The following is a 21350-nucleotide window of genomic DNA, read 5'->3' as shown; positions in this document are numbered from 1 at the left end:
TAAGAAGCATTCCAAATTCTGCAGGGTCTTCCATTGGAGGGTTCATAGGTTGGCTTCATATTGTCCAATGAAAATTGTCTTTTACTAGCGCTCATTTATGCATACACTGTCCTTGGAGCCTTGGAACACAAATTGGAACATGGTTTGCCAATTATTTTACTATCTGTACCTTCATTGTCCGCACCTGCAGACTGACCTTGTATCAAAGGGGATGAAACCGGCCTAGTACGAAACCTTGGAGATAAGTGTATCAGTCAGCTCTACTGGAAAAATACAACTTCAAGCAAGAATATATGTTTCATTAGTTCAAGGAAAAAGCCACGCAGTTAGAATTTGAGACCAGGCAACTAGGCCAAAGCCTGTACTAAATTTAAGCTAAGCAAAACAGTTTTCAAACAAGAAATCATGGCATACATTTGCAATTATGACAGATTACTACACTTTCAATACTTCATGATTAATAAAGCTCGTTTACAATGATGGCGAACTACCCCGAGGGCACAATTTCCCTCGTACATTTTTCTCTTCACTAAAATCACACTACATTATACGTTTTGATTACACGATATGTATGAATATATGTCGGACCTTCTTTTTCTGCGTCATCAATCCCTCCTCTGATGACTAATTATGTCATCACATCAAATCTACCCACAAATTTTATTCCATTAAAATTCTGTATAGTAATTTGGCACTTCAGTCAATTCCCTTTTTCTTTTAGTCCCTTTTGATTTTTCTCTATATATTTCCACCATTTTGTTCTCTATTTTCTCTTCTCTTTTCCTTTTGTTCCTTGCTTTTAACATTTTGAAAGCTTTCCATGTTCCCCAGGAGCCTAATAGACAAATCAATATTATTAATATTCCCTTTACTATTTTTAGTAACAATCCGTTCCAAACGTTGCTGAGCCAATTTCCCACAGAAGCAAATCCTTTTCCAACTTTCTCCCAAACTCCTGGTTCTTTCAATTCCTTTAAATCTACACTTTCTTTAGTTAAATTTGTAAGCATCGTTCTAATTTTTCCACTGCTGTCTGGTATATATGTACAACAGTGACGTGTACCAAGCATTTTGCAAACGCCGCCATCCTTTGCTAAAAGAATGTCTAAGGCAAGCCGATTTTGAAGAGTCATAGCTCTTTCTGCAGCAAGTTCAGCATCCATCAGGATTATAGCTCCTGAAAACTTAGTCAGCATTTTATCCACAATAGTAGACAACTTTCGTATTTTGATTGAATTCAATATAACTCCCACTGAAGGAATCAATGCTCCAAACATATCTCCTACCACACCAGAAGCTGTCTCTCTTTTCTGAACATGATGTGATTCAGACAGCCTTGGAAATTTCTTTAAGTCGTCTAGTTGGTAAATCTTTGGGAACACTATTCCCAAATAACACCTCCCATACCATCCTTTAGGAAGATGATAATAGGCGTTGAGTCCACAAATATAATATATTCCAGGAATAACTGGGTCTTGTCCATTCAGCATGAACGTCCACTTAGGTTTAAATGCATACGTATGTTTGCATTCACTCGTTCCCACAAAAACTGTGTCATAATATGATTCAGCTCTATATATACAAAATTTCCCTACGTGCAATGTATCTAAAGCTATTTTTCCTTGTGTCTTTATTGCGGCAAAAGCATAGTTATCTACGGATGTCCTTTTGTGTAATTCCTTTTCTAATTCCTCCTTCATTTCTTTCCTCCTATCATCAGTGCGGTCTAAGAAATTTATTTCTACTGGTGAAAGCAAGCATGTAAGGTTCTCTCTATGTGCGTGAGCTGTGTGAAAAGGTGACATTGGTTCGAAGAATTCCCTCATTAATTTGGCATAATAATCTCTAGCTATTTTACTTAGGTGCCCTATTATGGGGACATATGCAAAAGTAACATCATAATTAGTGTAAAAATAATGAATGTATGTTTGACCATAAAATCTGGAAGCTATTATACCACATGTAATTCCATACGTAAGAGGCATGCTGTGATACGTTACCCCTTCTACTACTGAGGTAGGTATTTGTGTACACACATAACAATCTTTCGCATCCATGGTCTCAACATACTTACTCAGCAAGCGATAGAAAATGTTAGATGAAAGTTCCTTCTTATCATGCAAGTGTCTCTCGTCTTGCTCGAGTCTCTTCAGAGCTGTTAGTTCAGTAACAATAATAGGTTTAGAAGTAGAAGCATCATTCGTCTCATTCTCATTCTTACCATGCATTCCAAGAACTATTGCTACAATGATTAGTACGCATGCGGTTATTAGTCCGATACACATGTATTTACAACACTTCATCTTACGCCCCTGTGTAGTGAAGCTAGTCATGATCTGTATAGAATCAGAAAGTTGAAGACACTTTATCAAAACGGATTTGCAGATATTTACAAAGCGGAACGAGTTCAATGTTCACACAGTTTTCTTTAGCAGCTTAGTCTCTTATCGGTTAGCAGCGTTGTCTCAAGATCGGTTTCAAAGTCAATCAAGTTAGCAATGTCTTAGCCGGTTGAAAAGTCAATCAGGTGATCAATGTCTTTAATCAGCAATGAAGTTTTATTTCTCATGTGCCAAAATGAAGTTCTGCCTCTTCGTTCCCGAGACTGAGGGATACGAATTAGTCTGACCAATCGTTATTGGCTACGTATGCTCACTCCGGACCGGAATACCTTCTGCTCGGTATCCTTTTTCTTTTCAATTTTGCATCTCTCTTTGATTCTTTCTCACTGGTACTTTCCTCTTTGGCCAAGTCTTTCTCTTCGCTTGGTGCTGCTATTGCGTCAGACACTTCCTTTCTTTTCTCTTTCACTCTTGGCCCTTCGCTGTCGTTCAACGTTTCCCTAATTCTTAATTTTACTGGTGATATACTTTGTCTTCTTTTTTACACTGGGTCCACTTGAGGGACCTGCAATCTCTTCTGAAGGAGTTTGAGCAGTTTCATTCTGTTCTGCCTTGTCCCCTCCTTCTGGGGAGTCAATCAGGTTTTCCTTTTCTTTTCCTGTATGTCTGCCTCTGGGAAAGCCCTCCTCTGATCAGGCTCTCCTGCTTCTTCACCTGTTTCGAGCCCTTTGTCACCGTTATTTTCTTCAGGCTCTTTGTCACTTTCGCAACACAAAAGGATGATGGACGGAGTGCTGACAATGCAAACACTCACCCCCAGTCACAGATCTGGGTTTAATCCATCGTTCTTTTGCTCACCATGCCACCCCAGTTTGGACACAGCCATATGCAAATCAGTCTTGACCCTGTTCCTCATGGGAACAGTCCAGCCCGAACTGCCAAGCCAGGTCCTCCCTGGACCGGAAACAAGCATCCTGGGACCGGTTTCGGGGTTTCACCCCTCATCAGACAGGCTAGCTTTGTCGCCCTAAGTGGGAAGGGTATGCCCAGACGTGGGTCCCGTGCTTCCCATGCCACTGGATTCAAGCTAGCCTGGCTGATGAGGGGTGAAACCCCGAAACCGGTCCCAGGATGCTTGTTTCCAGTCCAGGGAAGACCTGGCCTAGCAGTTCGGGCTGGACTGTTCCCATGGGGAACAGGGTCAAGACTGATTTGCATATGGCTGGGTCCAAACTGGAATGGCATGGGCAGCAAAAAAACGATGGATTTAGGCCCAGATCACTGTACTGGGGGTGAATGTTTGACAATGTTCAGCATTCCGTCCATCACTTGTTTTTTCTTTGTCACTTTCAGCTGCTTCAGGCTCTTTGTTACCTTCAGCTGCTTCAGCCTCTTCATTACCTTCAGCTGCTTCGTCGCTTTCTGAGGCTCCTCCTTGGTCTTCCCCAAGTAAATCAGTTGCTTCGTCCTCAGAGAATATTTCTCCCTCCTCTATTTCTGCCTGTTCGCTTCTAGTTCTTTTTCGCTCTGTCTCAGTGCTTGGCACCTTGTTATCAGGTACTGGTAACTTCAGCGCTTCAACTTCCTCGTCTGTGGGACACAATACCCTCTTTGTGTGACTGGCGTGGATCCAGTTGGGAACTCCCGCACACTTCACAGCAGTGGTAGTCGTCAAAATCACTTGAAAAGGTCCTTTCCAACGGGGTTCCAAACACGACTTCCTCACGTGCTTCTATATCACGACCCAGTCACCTGCTTTCAGGGTGTGTCCTTGACCTTGGATCGGTGGCAAGGTGGTTGCCTCCACCTGGTGAGAGAAAGAGCGAACCACATCAGCTAGACCTTTGCAGTAGTCTAACACCATATCATCTGTAATATTCAAAAGAGCATTTGCAGGAACTGCTGGAAGTCTCATGGCTCTGCCCATGAGGATCTCATGCGGGGACAGTCCAGTTTTCCTGTCAGGGGTGTTTCTCATTGACATTAGTACCAAAGGCAACGCGTCAGGCCATTTTAAGTTTGTTGATGCACATATTTTCGCCATTCTTGATTTCAATGTGCCATTCATTTGCTCCACTAGACCTGATGCTTCAGGGCGGTAGCTACAATGCAGCTTTTGCTCAATGTTCAGTGCTGCACAAAGCAATTTTATTACCTCATTATTGAAGTGACTTCCCCTATCTGATTCTAAAGAGATCGGGAATCCAAAACGTGGTATTAGCTCTCTCAAGAGTAGTTTTGCAACTGTGAGACTGTCATTCCTCCGTGTAGGGTATGCTTCGATCCAGTGACTAAAAATGCACACAACCACCAACACATACTTCAAGCCTCCATGCACAGGCATCTCAATAAAGTCCAATTGCATCCTGCTGAAGGGACCCCCTGCTCTTCCAATGTGGCTCAAATTTACTACGGTTCCCTTCCCTTCGTTCATCTGTTGGCAAATGACGCAATGGTGGCAAACTGCTTCAGCAACTTGACGGAATTTGGGGTTAAACCAATCAGTTTTAAACAATCTAATCATGGCATCCCTCCCAAATTGAGCTTGTCCATGGTAAAATCTGGCTATCTGTGTCAAAAGGCTGTTTGGAAGAACGAATTTCCCTTCACTTGAAACCCATAATTCATCTAGTCTCTTTACAGATTGTGATTTGGTCCACGAGAGTTTCTCATCCTCACTGACATTATTCTGTAAGGATTTCAATTCGTCCATCGTATCTACCACCATTAGAGCAAAGATTTTGCTTGGTTCGAGTTCTGGTTCACTTATCAAATTCCATTAATCCCTAAGCAATATACAGTTCAATGCGCAAAACCTTGCGACTTGATCCGCATATCCATTTCCCAGAGAAACATAGTCTTGTACCTTCGAGTGTGCACTGCATTTTACCACTGCTACTTCTCCTGGTAGTTGGATGGCATGTAACAATTCTCTTATTTTTTCACCATTTTTCACTGGTGATCCTGAAGAGGTCATGAAGCCTCTCTGTGACCACAATTGCCCAAAATCATGCACTATTCCAAACCCGTACTGGCTGTCGGTGTAAATGGTAACTTTCATCAATGCAGAGAGTTGGCAAGCTCTAGTAAGGGCTACCAATTCTGCTACTTGTGCAGAGTAAACTCCTTGAAGCCAAGATGCTTCCAAAACACCTGTTACCGTACATACAGCGTACCCTGCTTTCAATATACCCAGTGCATCTCTTAAACATGAACCATCAACAAAAATAATTTGATCATTTTCTTCCAATCGGGTATCTTTGATATCAGGTCTTGGTTTGGTGCAAAATTCAGTCACCTGAAGACAGTCATGCTCGATGTCTTCGGCGTTCTCAATTTCGGCATTTTCACTGGGAAACAAGGTTGCTGGGTTCAACGTAGTGCACCTTTTCAGCTGCACATTAGGAGACCCCAGAATTATTGTTTCGTACCTTGTAAGTCTAGCACCAGTCATGTGCTGTGTTCGGGAACGTGTCAAAAGTATCTCGACTGAGTGAGGGACCATGACTGTTAAAGGGTGTCCCATCACTATTCCTTCACTCTGAGTGAGGCTGATACCAACTGCGGCTACGGCACGCAAGCACCCTGGCAGTGCTGCTGCGACCGGATCCAAAGTAGCTGAAAAATATGCTACTGGTCTGTTTACGCCACCATGGGCTTGGGTCAAGACAGAAAAGGAACATGCATCACGTTCATGACAAAACAATGTGAAAGGCTTTGTGTAGTCAGGCATACCTAAAGCTGGAGCCCTGCACATGCATTCTTTCAATTCAATAAAAGCATCCATCTCATCTCCTTTCAGCTCAATTTCATCCAATGCATCCTTCTGGGTCAGTTTCAGTAAAGGTTTTGCTAGGGTTGAGAAGTTGGGAATCCATTGGCGACAGTAGCTCACCATTCCCAAAAACTTCCTCACCTCCCTCCTCGTCTTTGGGGGACTCATTTGAAGTACACTTGTTATTCTTTCCTTCATAATTCTTCGTGACCCTTTCTCTATTTGGTGACCCAAATATTTCACTTTCTTCTGGCAGAATTGTAATTTCGAAGGAGACACCTTGTGTCCATTCCTTACCAAATGGTTCAATAAGGCAATGGTGTCGGCTGTGCAGTCACTTTCTGTCTTGGATGCAATCAGTAAGTCGTCAATGTACTGTACTAGGGTTGACTCGAATGGCAACTCCAACGCTTCCAAATCTTTCTTTAGAATCTGATTGAAAATTGACGGTGACTCCGAAAACCCTTGAGGAATTCGACACCAACTGTAAACTCTGTCTAGGAATTTGAAACAAAAGAGAAATTGGCTGTCCTCATGAAGAGGCACCGAAAAGAATGCTTGTGACAAGTCGATGACTGAGAACCACTCAGCATCACAAGGGACTTGAAACATTATCACAGCTGGATTTGGTACTACAGGACAACATTTGATTATTATGTCATTTATTTTCCTCAAATCCTGAACAATTCGGACCTTTCCACTCGGTTTTATTAGTCCCATTATTGGTGAATTACATGGACTGCTTAACACCTCTTTCAGTACTTCCTGTTTTACAAACTCATCAATGAGTTGGGCGACTTTCATGAGGGTGTCTTGTGCCATATGGTACTGTGGGGTCTGGGGAAAGGTTACATTGGGTTTTACAGTTACTTTCACTGGTTCCACTCCTTTCACCAATCCCACCTCTTTTCCTGTCATATCCCATACTTCTTTTCTGACTGTTTCCTGTAACTCAGCAGGAATATCTGCTTCAGTGATCATTGGGTAAAGGGTAATCAGGGGATACTCTTCATCGACAATTTCCACCTCATCCCCTCCTACACTGTCCTCTTCTTCCCCATCACTGCTTGTCTGTATTTTAATTCCATCGTTTGAACACATAATCGAACATCCCAATTTCCACAATAGGTCTCTCCCTAACAGTGATATCGGGCTTGAGTCACATACCACAAATTTATGTGACCCTTGGTAGTTTCCAATTCTGACTTGTACTGGGTCTGTGATTGGGTTCGTCAGGTACCTATTTGCTACTCCCACTACTTGAACTGTTCTCCCTGAAAGTGGCAAATTTGGTACTTCAATGCTCCTAACAGTGGAACGTGTAGCTCCTGTGTCAACCAAAAATGAAACGCGATGACCCATAACTCTTCACTCCACGTACGGACCCTTTTGATCAACTTCCAAGGATGCTGCAAGCACACAATTTCCCTCCTCATCTGAACTTTCACTCTCCCATGATCGTTTATTCCATTTTCGCTGTGTAGTGGGAATTGGTGTACTGTGTCATTTTGACTCATTCCCTGACCCGTGACCTGTTGAGGAAGCATTGCTTGCTGCTGATTCATTGGTGCTAAGGGTATTTGCATTTGCTGATTAGGTACCATAGGAAACTGCTGTTGCATTGGCTGCAATTGTGTCATTTGCACACGAGGCATTTGCACCTGTTGCGGTTGCATGGGTTGTAAACCCTGCATCTGGTTTATATTGTTTTGAAAATTTGGGTTCGGACCTCTCAATTTTTGTCCTCTCAGAGTCTGAAATGCATTGACATCATTGTTTTGCTGACCTACACCTTCCTGCACCATCATTGGGCACTCCCGTTTCCAATGCCCGACGATTCCGCACGTGTGACAAGGCATCACCTTCTTCATTGCCTGTATACCATTTGGAATCATAACGGTATTCAAATCAGGACCATTATTCACAAAACCTCCTCGGCCTCTGCCTCTCATCTGCGGCTGAAACATAGCATTTCCCTGCTGCTGCTGCTGCGGCATCTGTTGTTGAAAACCTTGCAAACCTTGTAAACCTGTCTGAGCTGCTCTGAGCTGCATCACCATCACCTTTTCTTTCAATCTTTTCTGTTTGGTCTCAATCTCATCACTACAGTATTTCGCATAATTCAACACTTCATCAATCGACTTTGACTGCCAACAAATCAAATGCGATTTAATCATCTGGCTGATTTCGGGCCTAAGCCCTTCCACAAACCTGAACACAAAATGGAGCATGTCCTTTGCCTCAATCGTTTCCGTGCCACTGTAATTTTTAAACGCTTTCAACAACCTCTCATAATACGCATGTATAGACTCTTTAACCTCTTGGGCTGTTCTGTCAATCCTCTGCCAATCCACATTTTTCGACACAACCTTGGTTTTCAAGTGCTCGATCACCTTATGGTATAAGCTCATTACCGTGGGTGATGGCGCACCTGTGTCCCTGTCTCTCTCTGGTTCACTCATCGGCCAACCTACAGCCCTTTTACAATCTTCCCACAAATCCGCCGGAACCACAATTTCAAATAAAGTATTCAGGTCTTCCCAGAGACATTTCGCGAGTTTCACAAATCTATCTGTTTGTTGATACCACTCAATCGGCTTCTCTCTCAATTTGGGAAAGTCATCCGTAAAGGATTGAATATCGCACCTGTGCCATGGTACATGTACAAGTTTTCCCCCTGCTGTCTCTCTCATTGGTAACATAGTTATCAGGTCGTCATTCTGTTGTTTTTTCTCATTCCGCTCTAGAGTATTTTCTTTCTTTTTGTCCTTTTTCTTAACCCACCTGCTTTCCCACTTGTCTAAACATCTCCAGACCTGTGCACTCTGCAGTATCTCTTTAAGGTGTGTTTTCATCCCTGCGGATCTCATGTGTTCAAAATCTTTTGTCTCAAAGTCTAACCTGTAACTTCTGCTCAGGTGTTTAGTCTTACTTATATCGATCTTGTTTCTGTCTGCAATTTCTTGTAACTTCTTATGTATGCTGCTTACTTCTCTTGTAATCCTAGGGCACATGTATTTTAGTTCTTCCTCTGTGTATGATTCTAATCTGTTCAAACCCATTGTTCCCTCTACCAGTTCATCAGCCTCCATACCCAACCTTATTTTATTCAGGTATTCTTCTCCCTTCCCGCTAGATGTACTCTGTGGGGAGTTCAGGCTGTTGAACCATTGTGTTAACTGTTGCGCGTTCAGTCCCATCAGTGTAGCAGTTACATCAACTGCCACTGATGGTTTCTGTAATGTTTCAGTCTGTGAGGTTAACGGTACTAATAGTGGTGGATGTGACCTTACCACGGTTGACGGAGCACAAATTGGAATTGGACTAAATTCCGACAAGGACCCAGATCCATTTGGCAGTGCCGCTTTCGGAGTTGTCTCTGGAGTGGTTTCTATGCATCTTCTCCCTGTCCCATTCTGTATCATTAACCCTTGGTCGCTTGTGCTTGAATTTGCCTGTATGTACAGTGGTACTGGTGGACCTACAGTGATAGGTAGAGATATTGCATCTGGATTCTGTCTGTTCCCCGAATTCTGTGGCATGTCAATCCCCACATTGTGGTTCATCATTGCTGGCATACCTAACTGGCTTTCTATTACTCGCACTTCTTGTGTCTGCTTTTGGGGCATCGAGAACTGTGTTGATTCAGCTTGAATCAATGTCGGTCTCTGATAGTTTTATCCTCCCTGCGCCATTGAATCAGAAGTAATTCCCATGTTATGCTCATCACAACAGTGCCTTTGAACCTGTGGCTGATAGTTATCAGCAGGTTTCAATGTCGGCACGTCTGGGTATATTCTCTGAATCTGTGGTATTTGTGGTGAGAAAGGCATGTCGGAGCTGCTCGGCCTCTGGGATATTCTCAAATTTGGTGTTACATTACCCTTTATTGGTTCTGGAGGGGCAGTACTAATGCTTGAGCCTTTTTCGCTTTCCACGTATGGTGGCAGGCGATCATTCAGCAATTGTATAATGAACTCCTCATCATCTGACTCGTCTCCCCTTTTCGAGTTTCTATTGTTCTCTCTATCTCTGGACTGACTCCTGTTTGTCTTATAAGTGGCTTTCCTTCCTTCCGTCTCCACTTCATCAGTAATCGCTGGAAACAATTTAATCCCCTGCAATACGTCTGATCTCCAAACCTTTTGTGTGCTGTCCCATCTAGCATCCGCTAGTGTCTTTTCTACTTTTCTTATTCTTGTCTCAAATTTCTTTTGTTGTTGGTTTCTAGCTATTAGCTCCCAAATTGCTAGTGCCTCAAACTGTGCTGGTCTTGGAGGTACTTTCATGTCGTATAGTGCAAATCTCAGATTTTCTAAAACTCTTAGATTAAACGACCCGTGGATAGGGAACGCTACACTTCCATGTTTCTCTGTTAATTTGCACCATTGTTTTAACCAAAGACATGGTGCTACACCCTTTTCTTCAATGACAATGTAAGCTGGTGTACCCTCAGGCGGTGTTTCTTCTCCTACATTTGCTTTAATATAAACATCTCCCCTCATGGCACTCTTAAATGCTTTGAAAAATTTCATCTTTCCGTCTTTTGTTTTTCTAAAATATGTAATCAATAAGCGACTTTAATTCCCGGAATACTCTTCGCTTGCCTATCCCCTTCCAATTGCGCTTCACGGACTGCGTCCAATCCGTGCGCGACCCTTCTCACCAACCGACCTATCCCAGCGCGGCTCCTAGTGACGTCACACTCACACACTGCGGCTGACAAAGTCCAGCGGCTTGTCCTCTTTTCATTCGGCTTCACTCATAAACTAATTTCTGCAATATAACGCGAGCACTTAACCAAAAGAATAAACAGATCTGTCGGTTTACTACAGGAAAGGTAATACAATCGCTTCAGAAACCTTAGGGATTTTTCACTAGCCTCGGCAGTTATTCCATCTTTCTCGGTTTCCCACTTTCGCAAGCAAAATTTGACCCGCAAACTTTACTCTCAACTGATCAATGAACTATTCTAGTGCACTTTAGAATTCGTCAAATCTCAAAGTCGAAGTTTTCTTTCACTCCGCAACATTCATACCGACTTGTTGACCACACCCGATCAACCTATTAAACCTGACCAGATCACAACATCAAACAAGTGTCACATACACTTTTCAACATACTCCGGAGTCTCTTGACCTCGCAGGGCCCGTCTCAACATCAACAACCACGTGGACAATTTTTCTGCTCAAAGTGCTACACACACGTGAAGTTCGACGACTTCCCTACTCTCACACCTTTGGAGTAACACTCCTCTAATATCTTTTAACCCCTTAAATCCTCACAAACTTCTCAATTAGTCTGCGGCAATAAGCTGTGCAAGCGCAAAACCCTAACTTCACTCATACCGTCACTAGAAACGCCGAGACCATTCTCATACCTCCATGTTCCTCATTCGCAAGCTCCGAGATTCCGGGAAAGTCATTGGGGGACTTAGGGCATCATCATCCCTCCAACTTGTTTTATCAAAGAAAATTCTAACTTGACTCTGTCTATTGTTCGGATGGGGTCCCAAAGGGCTAAACCATCAATCTCTGCTACCATCTACTGATAACGCGTCCAGCCCTTATAAATTACCTGTACCTGGACATGTTGGAGGTCGGTGAATCTTTTAACCGAGTCGGGCTCTCCTCATCCTAAAATAGTCGAGTCACTCAGATCAATAATCAATAACTATTGCAATCGGTAATCGATACTCAATTGATAGATCGATATAGCAGCAATCGGTAATCAATACTCAATTAATAGATCGATATAGCACATCAGAAATCAATAACAGTTGGTATTTCGGCGCACCATGACCTTTCAGTCATGAATAACCACACCAGTTTATTAAAAGTTTGTGAATTTATTTCCCTATATTAACAAAGCTAGCACGATGTATATATGTCTCAAAACCAAATGATATATGTATATGAACATTACTAGCTGTCCATAACGGCAGAAGAAACGCAATCTACGCAAAATCTGGATAATGATACACTCTGTTATCGCAATGCAAATCACTAATATGACTAACTGTATTTGACTAATTTCATACATTGGTCAGCATAACAAGATTTCAAATTAGCATGGTACATCGAATGAATACCTCGACTAACCTCTAATTAGCATTGGCATGTGGGGCTTCATGCAAAACGAATTTAGTCAACACAAATTTGGAAAACTTCTAACTAGGACCCTATCAAAATAGCAGTTGGTACCTAATAGGAAAAACACAATGCATAATACATTTATCCTTTCATATTTACCAAATACAATCAGCATTCAAGAAAAGTCTTCGTCCTTCAGGTACCGGATTGATCAGCATGGGGCAAGTTTCAAAGGGGCAAAGTTAAGGGCAAACTTCCTTGCAGCGGCAAGGAGAATGGGGCAAAGTTACTGCATAGGCAAGACGGGGCAAATCAAAGTTAAAGTCTCTAGGGTGAGAATTCTTAAAGTCTCTTTCTCTCAGATAGAGAAAAGGGCATCAGGGTGTCGTCCAAAATGGAGTCTGGCATCCGGCTTCAAACTGGCATCGAGGAAAATGGCTGACTTCTCTTTGTCCAGTGGGTTTAAGTAAGAAACATTCCAAATTCTGCAGGGTCTTCCATTGGAGGGTTCATAGGTTGGCTTCAAATTGTCCAATGAAAATTGTCTTTTACTAGCGCTCATTTATGCATCCACTGTCCTTGGAGCCTTGGAACACAAATTGGAACATGGTTTGCCAATTATTTTACTATCTGTACCTTCATTGTCCGCACCTGCAGACTGACCTTGTATCAAAGGGGATGAAACCGGTCTAGTACGAAACCTTGGAGATAAGTGTATCAGTCAGCTCTACTGGAAAAATACAACTTCAAGCAAGAATATGTTTCATTAGTTCAAGGAAAAAGCCACGCAGTTAGAATTTGAGACCAGGCAACTAGGCCAAAGCCTGTACTAAATTTAAGCTAAGCAAAACAGTTTTCAAACAAGAAATCATGGCATACATTTGCAATTATGACAGATTACTACACTTTCAATACTTCATGATTAATAAAGCTCGTTTACAATGATGGCGAACTACCCCGAGGGCACAATTTCTCTCGTACATTTTTTTCTTCACTAAAATCACACTACATTATACGTTTTGATTACACAATATGTATGAATATATGTCGGACCTTCTTTTTCTGCGTCATCACTGTATAGAATATTCAATGGACCGACTTGCATACAATACAATTATATAGATTGATCATAATACGTGATTTATACACGTGGGCTTGGTGCTCTGATTTTTTTTTTTAAAGATCGTTTTTTTCCCCATTTGAAATTAATAGGTAAGCTTAAATTCACTGAAAGTGTCACATGTTCGACTTTTTGTTCGCCTGGAAGCAACCCCTTACTGGTACGCACGTGCCTTGTCTCGTAACCAATCAATGACAGTTCATATCTTTTAACTTTAATTGAGCTGATGATCTTTGTTCCATTCAACTTTCTATTGCATGATCTCTCAATAAATCGGCATCTTCACTTTTTTCTGCTCTAGCTGAAAGGAAATGTCCAAAGCAAATCTATATGGTGAGCTAAGTATGAGTACTCATAAAATAGTATATTTCAAATATGGTTGGTACTTCAGATGTAATTAAAGTCTGGTAAACCTCAGGGTTACTTTTGGTAGAGCCTTCTGTGTCTCTGCCGGCTGTACCCTCTGACCCAGTAGTCTGTCTGCAGTAGGATCCCTAGATCACAGCGAGGCATTGTGAGGGCAAGTCTATCATCACTCATTTTCCCTGCCCTTGTTCACCGTGCCAGGTATAGGGGAAATGGACAGGGTAATTGTTAAATGGCCCCGATGCACAGGAGAAAAGCGGCTAGTGCGGCATGGCCATTTATTCTTTGTTCAGAGAAAGCAAGCCCCTGCTTTGGGAGTTTGTTTTTCCTGAACAAAAAAACCTGGAGAGTGGATGCTTTAAACATGGTGCCAGCTAGGCAAAACAATGTTGTGGAGGGAGCTACCGTTGCAATGGCTCCCCTCACAGCAGAGAGATTACTGACAAATGGGTGTGGATCTCTAAATACAACAGGCAGTTCTCTGCCAAGCAGTGCTAAATTTGAGCCTTTGGTTGCAGGTGGGGGGGCACCGCCACTTATTTTCGAAAGCCGGCACTTATTTTTCTGTATCTGGCAATTACTGCGACCAAAAGACACATATGGGAAAGACGGAGCAAAGAAAGACGGAAACGCTTTAGAAAGGGAGAAAGCAGAAAGCTGCAATGGGAGCTGAAGGGTCAGGGAGTGGCAGTAAATGGATGAAAGAGGCCCAAGATGGTGCTAGGGTTGCGCTGCCTCAGTCTTCTGTGCTTGCACATTTAAATGCAGCAGCCACATGGTTCAGAGGAAAGCTTTGGGCACCAGAACGTTTTGATTTACAAATTAACCTCTGCTGCCAAGGGAGCAGGGACAAGTTGCAATTGGGATATAGTAGAGGCTGGAAGGCTGGTTAAGGAGGGTCAACATAGTCTATCTGAAATCCTACAACTGCATGGAAGATGGCACAATATAAATTGACCAGCACAAAAGTTATAATTTTCCTCAAAACACAAAGCTGAAAAAAGCAAGAGGTTGATAGCTTAGTTACCTTGCTCTCTGTTAGAAATTGGGTTTCTGTTTGACAGAGTTATGCACCTTGATCAAGCACGATCCACGATCCTAGTCATTGTAAGTGTCAGGCAAACCCTAAATTAATCTGTGCTCACTGTCTGGTAGCTTGGCACAGAGCAATCAGGCTTCACTTAGAGGTAATGTGTAAAGTATTTGTGCAACACTTCAAACAGTAAAACAGTGAAAACCCCACACAAAAGGACCCAACACCAGATTAGAAACATAGAGCAAAATGTAATAAATGAAATTAGACCAAAATGACAAAATTTCAATAAGTAGAACTTAAGATATGAATTTTTAAAGAACAAACTGTAAAACAGCATTTAGAAGCAAGAACCAGGGATATCTGGTTGATCCGGACCGGGACAAAGTCTGGGCTGATTGTGATGGATCGTGGGCCGACTATAGGCAGCCCATTGGGTTCACTATACCAAAGTCCCTTGAAATTCTGGTTCGTTGATTCTGAGTTGAGGAGATATGTCAGTTTTCCCCACGCGGCCGACAAGATGCATCGAAGTTCCCCACAGAGCAGTGGCGATGCATCGGTTCTGAGATGCAATGGAGTTCAGATGCGGCTGCCGGGTGCATCGATGTTCAGTATCTGATTCTGATGAACGCAGTGGCTGTGATGCGGAGGTCGGCATCATTGTTGTAACTGTCATTGACGTGGGTTGCAGGGGCCCTGCGCCGAAGAAACTGACGCAGTACTAGTTCTGAAGGCAATGTGCGAGTTCTGTCCATGAAACTGCAGAGATGTAGTGTTTCTGATGAAGCAAGCACCTTCAGCCTCACTTCTAAGAGCCCATGACTGGGGTGGCGCCACTTCAGAGGGCAGACTCACAGGTGGAAGAGTCCCAGTGCAGCAATAGGTTGGTTGGAAGTCTTTTATGTTCCTGAGACTTCAGATCAGGAGACCAGTTGGCTGGTCCTTTGAGTCACTCTGGGTTCAAGTGATGCAGGTCCAGTCACAAACACAACCTTGGCACAGACACTCACAAAAATGAATGACTGGGACTCAATCTCAGATCTAAAGAAAACACAAATAAAAACCATGCTCTATGGAGCAATAATGACAAAATATCTCAGAGGAAATGCTGCTCAGAAGGGTCTCCTTGTCAGAAATTAACTGAGAATTTTCCTTGAGGACAAGGATTTTAGAAGAGAGTGTTCCCTAATAGCGTGGAAGTGCACGCAGGACTAGTTTGTCTTAATTATCAAAACGACAAAAAAGCTATTAAATATCTAGGAGATTAAGATAAAAACACAAGAGCGTGCTTTAAAAACTCAACTGAATATCACAATCTTCAAGAAGAAAATTGAGGAAGTAAATAAGGGAATCACTGAATATAAGGACTTTCTCACACAGTCTTGGAAAATGGGTTATTGGTAAGGGCAGGTAAGTACCTACACTTAGCAATAGGCCACTAACCTCCACTTAGGTCCAGTTAGGTCTCAGTAAATTAAACCCAGCTCAACCCTTGGTAGCTTGGCAACAAGCGACAAGGCTTAACTTAGGAGACAGAGTGTAAAGCATTCAAATATCACAAAACAGTAATTAAATAAAACACAGGAAACAGTTTAAAAATCCAAAACCAATTTATGATAATAGACTATATTTTTATCTTTAAAATGACACAAAAATAAATAAAATCAGATAAGAGGAACTGGAGATATGAATTTTTAAAGAATTATTGTTTTTATAGCGCCTAGAAACAAAAAGTGCCAATCGGGTCATCTGGTTGCACATCGACCGGGGCAAAGTCAAAGTTTAAGGCCGACTGCGATGGAGCCCTGCTAGGCTACAGCTCGCGGGAGGCCTCGGTCAAAAGTTTACCTTCGGACTTAGGGGGTCATTCTGACCCCGGCGGGCGGCGGGCGCCGCCCACCGGGCGGAGACCGCCAAAAGACCGCACCGCAGTCAAATGACTGCGGCGGTCATTCTGACTTTCCCGCTGGGTGGGCGGGCGACCGCCAAAAGGCCGCCCGCCCGCCCAGCGGGAAAGACCCAGCAACGATGAAGCCGTCTCCGAATGGAGCCGGCGGAGTTGCTGGGGTGCGACGGGTGCAGTGGCACCGTCGCGATTTTCAGTGTCTGCAAAGCAGACACTGAAAATCATTATGGGGCCCTGTTAGGGGGACCCTGCACTGCCCATGCCGGTGGCATGGGCAGTGCAGGGGCCCCCAGGGGCCCCACGACACCCGTTCCCGCCATCCTGTTCCTGGCGGTAAAAACTGCCAGGAACGGGATGGCGGGAAGGGGGTCGGAATCCCCATGGCGGCGCTGCAAGCAGCGCCGCCATGGAGGATTCCCTGGGCCAGGGGAAAACCGGCGGTTTCCCGCCGGTTCCCCTTTTCTGACCGCGGCTTTACCGCCGCGGTCAGAATGGCCCAGGAAGCACGGCCAGCCTGTTGGCAGGGCTTCCGCGTCGTTGGCCCTGGCGGTCGGTGACCGCCAGGGTCAGAATGACCCCCTTAGTCTCTTTTCTGAAGATTTTCTTCAGCGGGACAAACCTGCCAGTCCAATCCGACCTCCTGGAACTCTTCTCCGGATACACGTCGTGGGAGCCCTCGGTGGAGATTTTTACCTTCGGACTTAGTTGTTTTTTTCGAGGTGAAAATCCTTCAACCGGGGCACACCTGGATCTTGATCCGATGTCCCTGGAGCCCTCCACGGATACGCTGGCTGGGAGGTTCGGACTTAGTCTCTTTTTTGGAGAATTTCTTCCCTGGGACGAACCTGCAAATCAGGCCGGGTCGCGGTTGAGGCAAGCCGGCTAGAGTTGCTGCGGCGGGTTGGTCCCTCTATGGAGCTTTTTTCCAAAAGTACTCCAAACTTCTCCAAACTTCTGGGGCTTCTCCCAGATGTTCTTTTAAGGTTCTTTTGGGGTCCACAGCTCACCCCAAGGGTCCAGAAGCTCTCAGATGATCCTTGGGGGTGCGGACTACAACTCCCAGAATGCACCTGGCGCAAACTCCTTTTTGGCCACTGGGCAGTGGTCAGCTGGTTGATTTCTTCAGGAATTGGTGCAGGGGACTCTGGTTAGAAATTTTGCACCTGTAGCAAACAGGGAGTCCCTCCTTGAACCAGTTGAAGCCAGGCAAAGTCCTTCTTGTGGTGAAGCCCAAGTGTGCAGCTGGTGCAGTCCTTCAGAGTGCAGGTTCCAGGTGCAGGCCAGGGGTCCAGCAGGGCAGTCCTTCTTCTTCTGTAGTTCTTCCTGGTAGGGATGTGGTAGGGAACTGAGGTGTGGGTGCAGGTCTGCCAGTTTTATCCTTGCTCCTGGGTGAAAAACCGTGGGGTCCTGATTCTCCAATCAGGTGCAGGGTCCTTCCCCCTGTGATGACCACTTCCTGGGAAGTGTGGCAAAAATCAATCCCAGGAGGCAACATTCTTCAAAAATTCATCATGTCTGAATCTGATTTTTGGAGGTTACATCTGGCTGAGCCCACCCACTGGTGTGGCTAAAAATCATAAACACACCCCTCTCTTGCCCTCTCCTAATCTAATCAAGGGGGCACCTAGTTGTCTGGGGTTGCAGGATGTGGGGGTGTTGCTTGGTTGCTCCAAATGTCCTTCTCTGCCTTTGAAGACCAGTTTGGCAGCCCTCCCCCTTCCTGCCTCACCATCTGCTGAGGGGAAATTCCCTCCCACAAGCACATCTCTTTGTGTGAAGCCAGGCCACTTCACACCTCATCAAGGCAGCCTGGCCAATCAGGGCACAGCAGCAAAAACAATGCAGGGCTGAAATTGGCAACTTTTCAGGTAAAGTTTAAAACTCTTTACCTGAACAAGTTATATTAAATCCCACAACTGGAAGTTGTGGGATTTATTATAACAATGAATTTGATACCAAACTCTTGGTATCCATTACTTAAGGGGACTTTAAAAATTAAAATAAAGTCTCCCCATTCTAGCCTATGAAGGCCATTCACTACAATGAGGGAAAAACGAATTTGGCTGTTTTTACCTCACCAGGGTTTATAAAACTATTTTTATAAGGTCCCTGCTTACAGTTACATGGCACCCAGCCCTAGGGGCACATAGGGCACACCTTAGGGGTGACTTATTTGTAAAAATAAGGTAGTTTAAGACTTTGGAACTACTTTTAATTCCAAAGTCGAATTTGCATATAACTTTAATTTAAAAGCAGCCAGCAAGGCAGGCCTGCCTTTAAAATGACACTGGGCACCTCAGCAGTGCACCAATTGGTGCACTACCTATGCTGTGGTCCCTAAACCTACATGCCCTACCATATACTAGGGACCTATAGGTAGGTTAACTTAGCCAATTATAATTAGCCTAATTTTAATACTGATTTTACACAGAGCACAGGCCCTGGGACTGCTTAGCAGTACCCAGGGCACTATCAGAGTCAGGAAAACACCAGAAAAAGTGGAAAATGGGGTCAAAAAGTTTGGGGGCCTCTGCAATCAGCCCTGTTTTCTCACACACAGTCAAAAATCAGTAAGTTTAAAAAGATCTAAATAAATTCTCCCTAAGTATTTTTAGTTAGGGAAACTCGATCCCAGATAAATCTCCAGATAAATAATTTCTAAGAACTCCCAAGAGAGTCGCACTTGAGGTCTGAAATGACAGGCCTGAGTCATGGCTAGAGGGCTACTTAAGTGGGTGGCACAATCAGTGCTGCAGGCCACAAGTAGCATTTAATTTACAGGCCCCCTGCACATGTGGTGTGCTGTACTAGGGACTTATAAGTAAATGAAATAAAAATATGCCAATTGGGGATATGCCAATATTACCATGTTGAAGTGAGAGAGGACAGGCACTTTAGCACTGGTTAGCAGCAGTAAAGTGCAGAGAGTCCTAACACCAGCAAAAATGAGGACAGAAAAGTGGAGGAGGCAGGCAAAAGGTTGTGGGGAGGACCTCCTTAATGCTGATAGATCTAACACTCTCAAAGGAAACTTTTCATAAAATATGATTCCCAGCTTTTTCACTGTTTTAGTAGGTAAGGTAGAACTGTATAAAGCATCAAGGCATTGACAAGATGCCCATACAAAGGATCGACTACTTCTCTCCAACACTTCATTTTATGAGAGTTCAGTTGGAGACAGTTTCATGTCATCCAATCAGTGATTTTAAGACCGGAGTGGAAGTTTCAACGAACCACCTAATTTTCTTGCCATCTCGATTTATTACATATTATCTGCACGTGCAGAATAAGTTAAATGAAAGAATGATATCTGAAATGGGCGCTACATGAAGATTAAACAACTCATGACTGAGTGAAAACCCATAGGGAATGCGGCATAAAAGAGTTTTAGATGCAGACTAGAAAGAGGGAAGAATACAGTTTGACTTCGATTAGTTAAAAAGGAGCTAATAAAGTCCAGTGCTTTTCCTTTGATCCCAACATTATTTAGCCTTTATATAAAAGTGGGATGATATGCTGCGTCAGAGGTCGATGAGTACAGTTAAAAGGTAGAAACTCTGCTTGAAAGGGATTGAGGAGAATATTTACCTAGATGAAGTCTGCAAGCTGAGAATTTGTGTTTTTTTCAGCTAACATTTCACAGGAAGAAAGAAGAAAAATAGGCCACTAGTTGCTTGTTATTGATGTATCCATTGTTGTTTTGTTTCAGATAAAATCTTGTTCAGTACATATCCCTGATATCACTTCTCAGAACCTTAGATGTCTGACTTCTAAACATCCCATGGTTGCAGGAGGCTTGTATTTTCAAAGATTATTTTTCGGTCTTGCCTACTAGGCAGCACAAGATGTTTGTTTGAGAAAGACCTATTGTGGACCTACAGTGGGCTCAGAGTGTTCCGACTGCTAAACATTGGTTGGCTTTATTTTCTCTCTCATTTGCTTGCTAGCTAGCTTTTTATTCGATGTTTGTGTGTTGTGTTTGTCCCTCCCCTGTACCATACCATATATATTTACTGATCCTTTTGATTGGCTTACCTGTATCCTTCCACATTTAGGGATTTACTTTTTTTCATTCATCACTCTTTGAGAGTCCATGTGTTTTCTAGCTATCCCTGTCTTGTGCTGCTTACCCCCTCAAATACCACCCCCATGTTCCTCTCAACCTCTCCTATCTTGTATTTAGAAGCACAGCTACAGGGTTATTTTTGCTGTAGTATGGCTGAAGAGCAGAAGTTAAGGGTTGGTTTGCTTTCTCGCCTTAATTCCATATACTACAGGAAATAACGCTTTGGCGTGCAGATGCTTTTATGGCCCTGGGGGAATGGCCATTTGCTGCATTCACTCAGCTGGCTTCTGAGGCAGAAGGAATAATTAGCATGACACTTCTCCTGGGACCCCCTAAATCTCCTCCCTTGACTACTGTGATCACCAAATGGCTGAGTCCTGTGGAAAATAAATGAGTCCTTGGCAAGCATTCCCCTTTGCATTCTGACACAACCATATTCTTTTAAATTCTGTTCAGAGGTTACTCAGTGAAAACTATTTTAAAATAAACCACACCATTAATAAAGATTGAAAACATTAAATTCAATGTTCAGTTTTGCGATACCTTAAGATATGTGTTTGTTTTTTCTCCAATATTTTGTAAAGGTTTTTCTTCTACTTTTTTTAAACAATAGACAAATATTAGAAAAGCCAAGAACTCAGTACTCG

The sequence above is a fragment of the Pleurodeles waltl genome, chromosome 6 (genome assembly GCF_031143425.1).
Source record: "Pleurodeles waltl isolate 20211129_DDA chromosome 6, aPleWal1.hap1.20221129, whole genome shotgun sequence".
NCBI lineage: Eukaryota > Metazoa > Chordata > Amphibia > Caudata > Salamandridae > Pleurodeles > Pleurodeles waltl.
Note: the sequence above shows the minus strand (reverse complement) of the source record.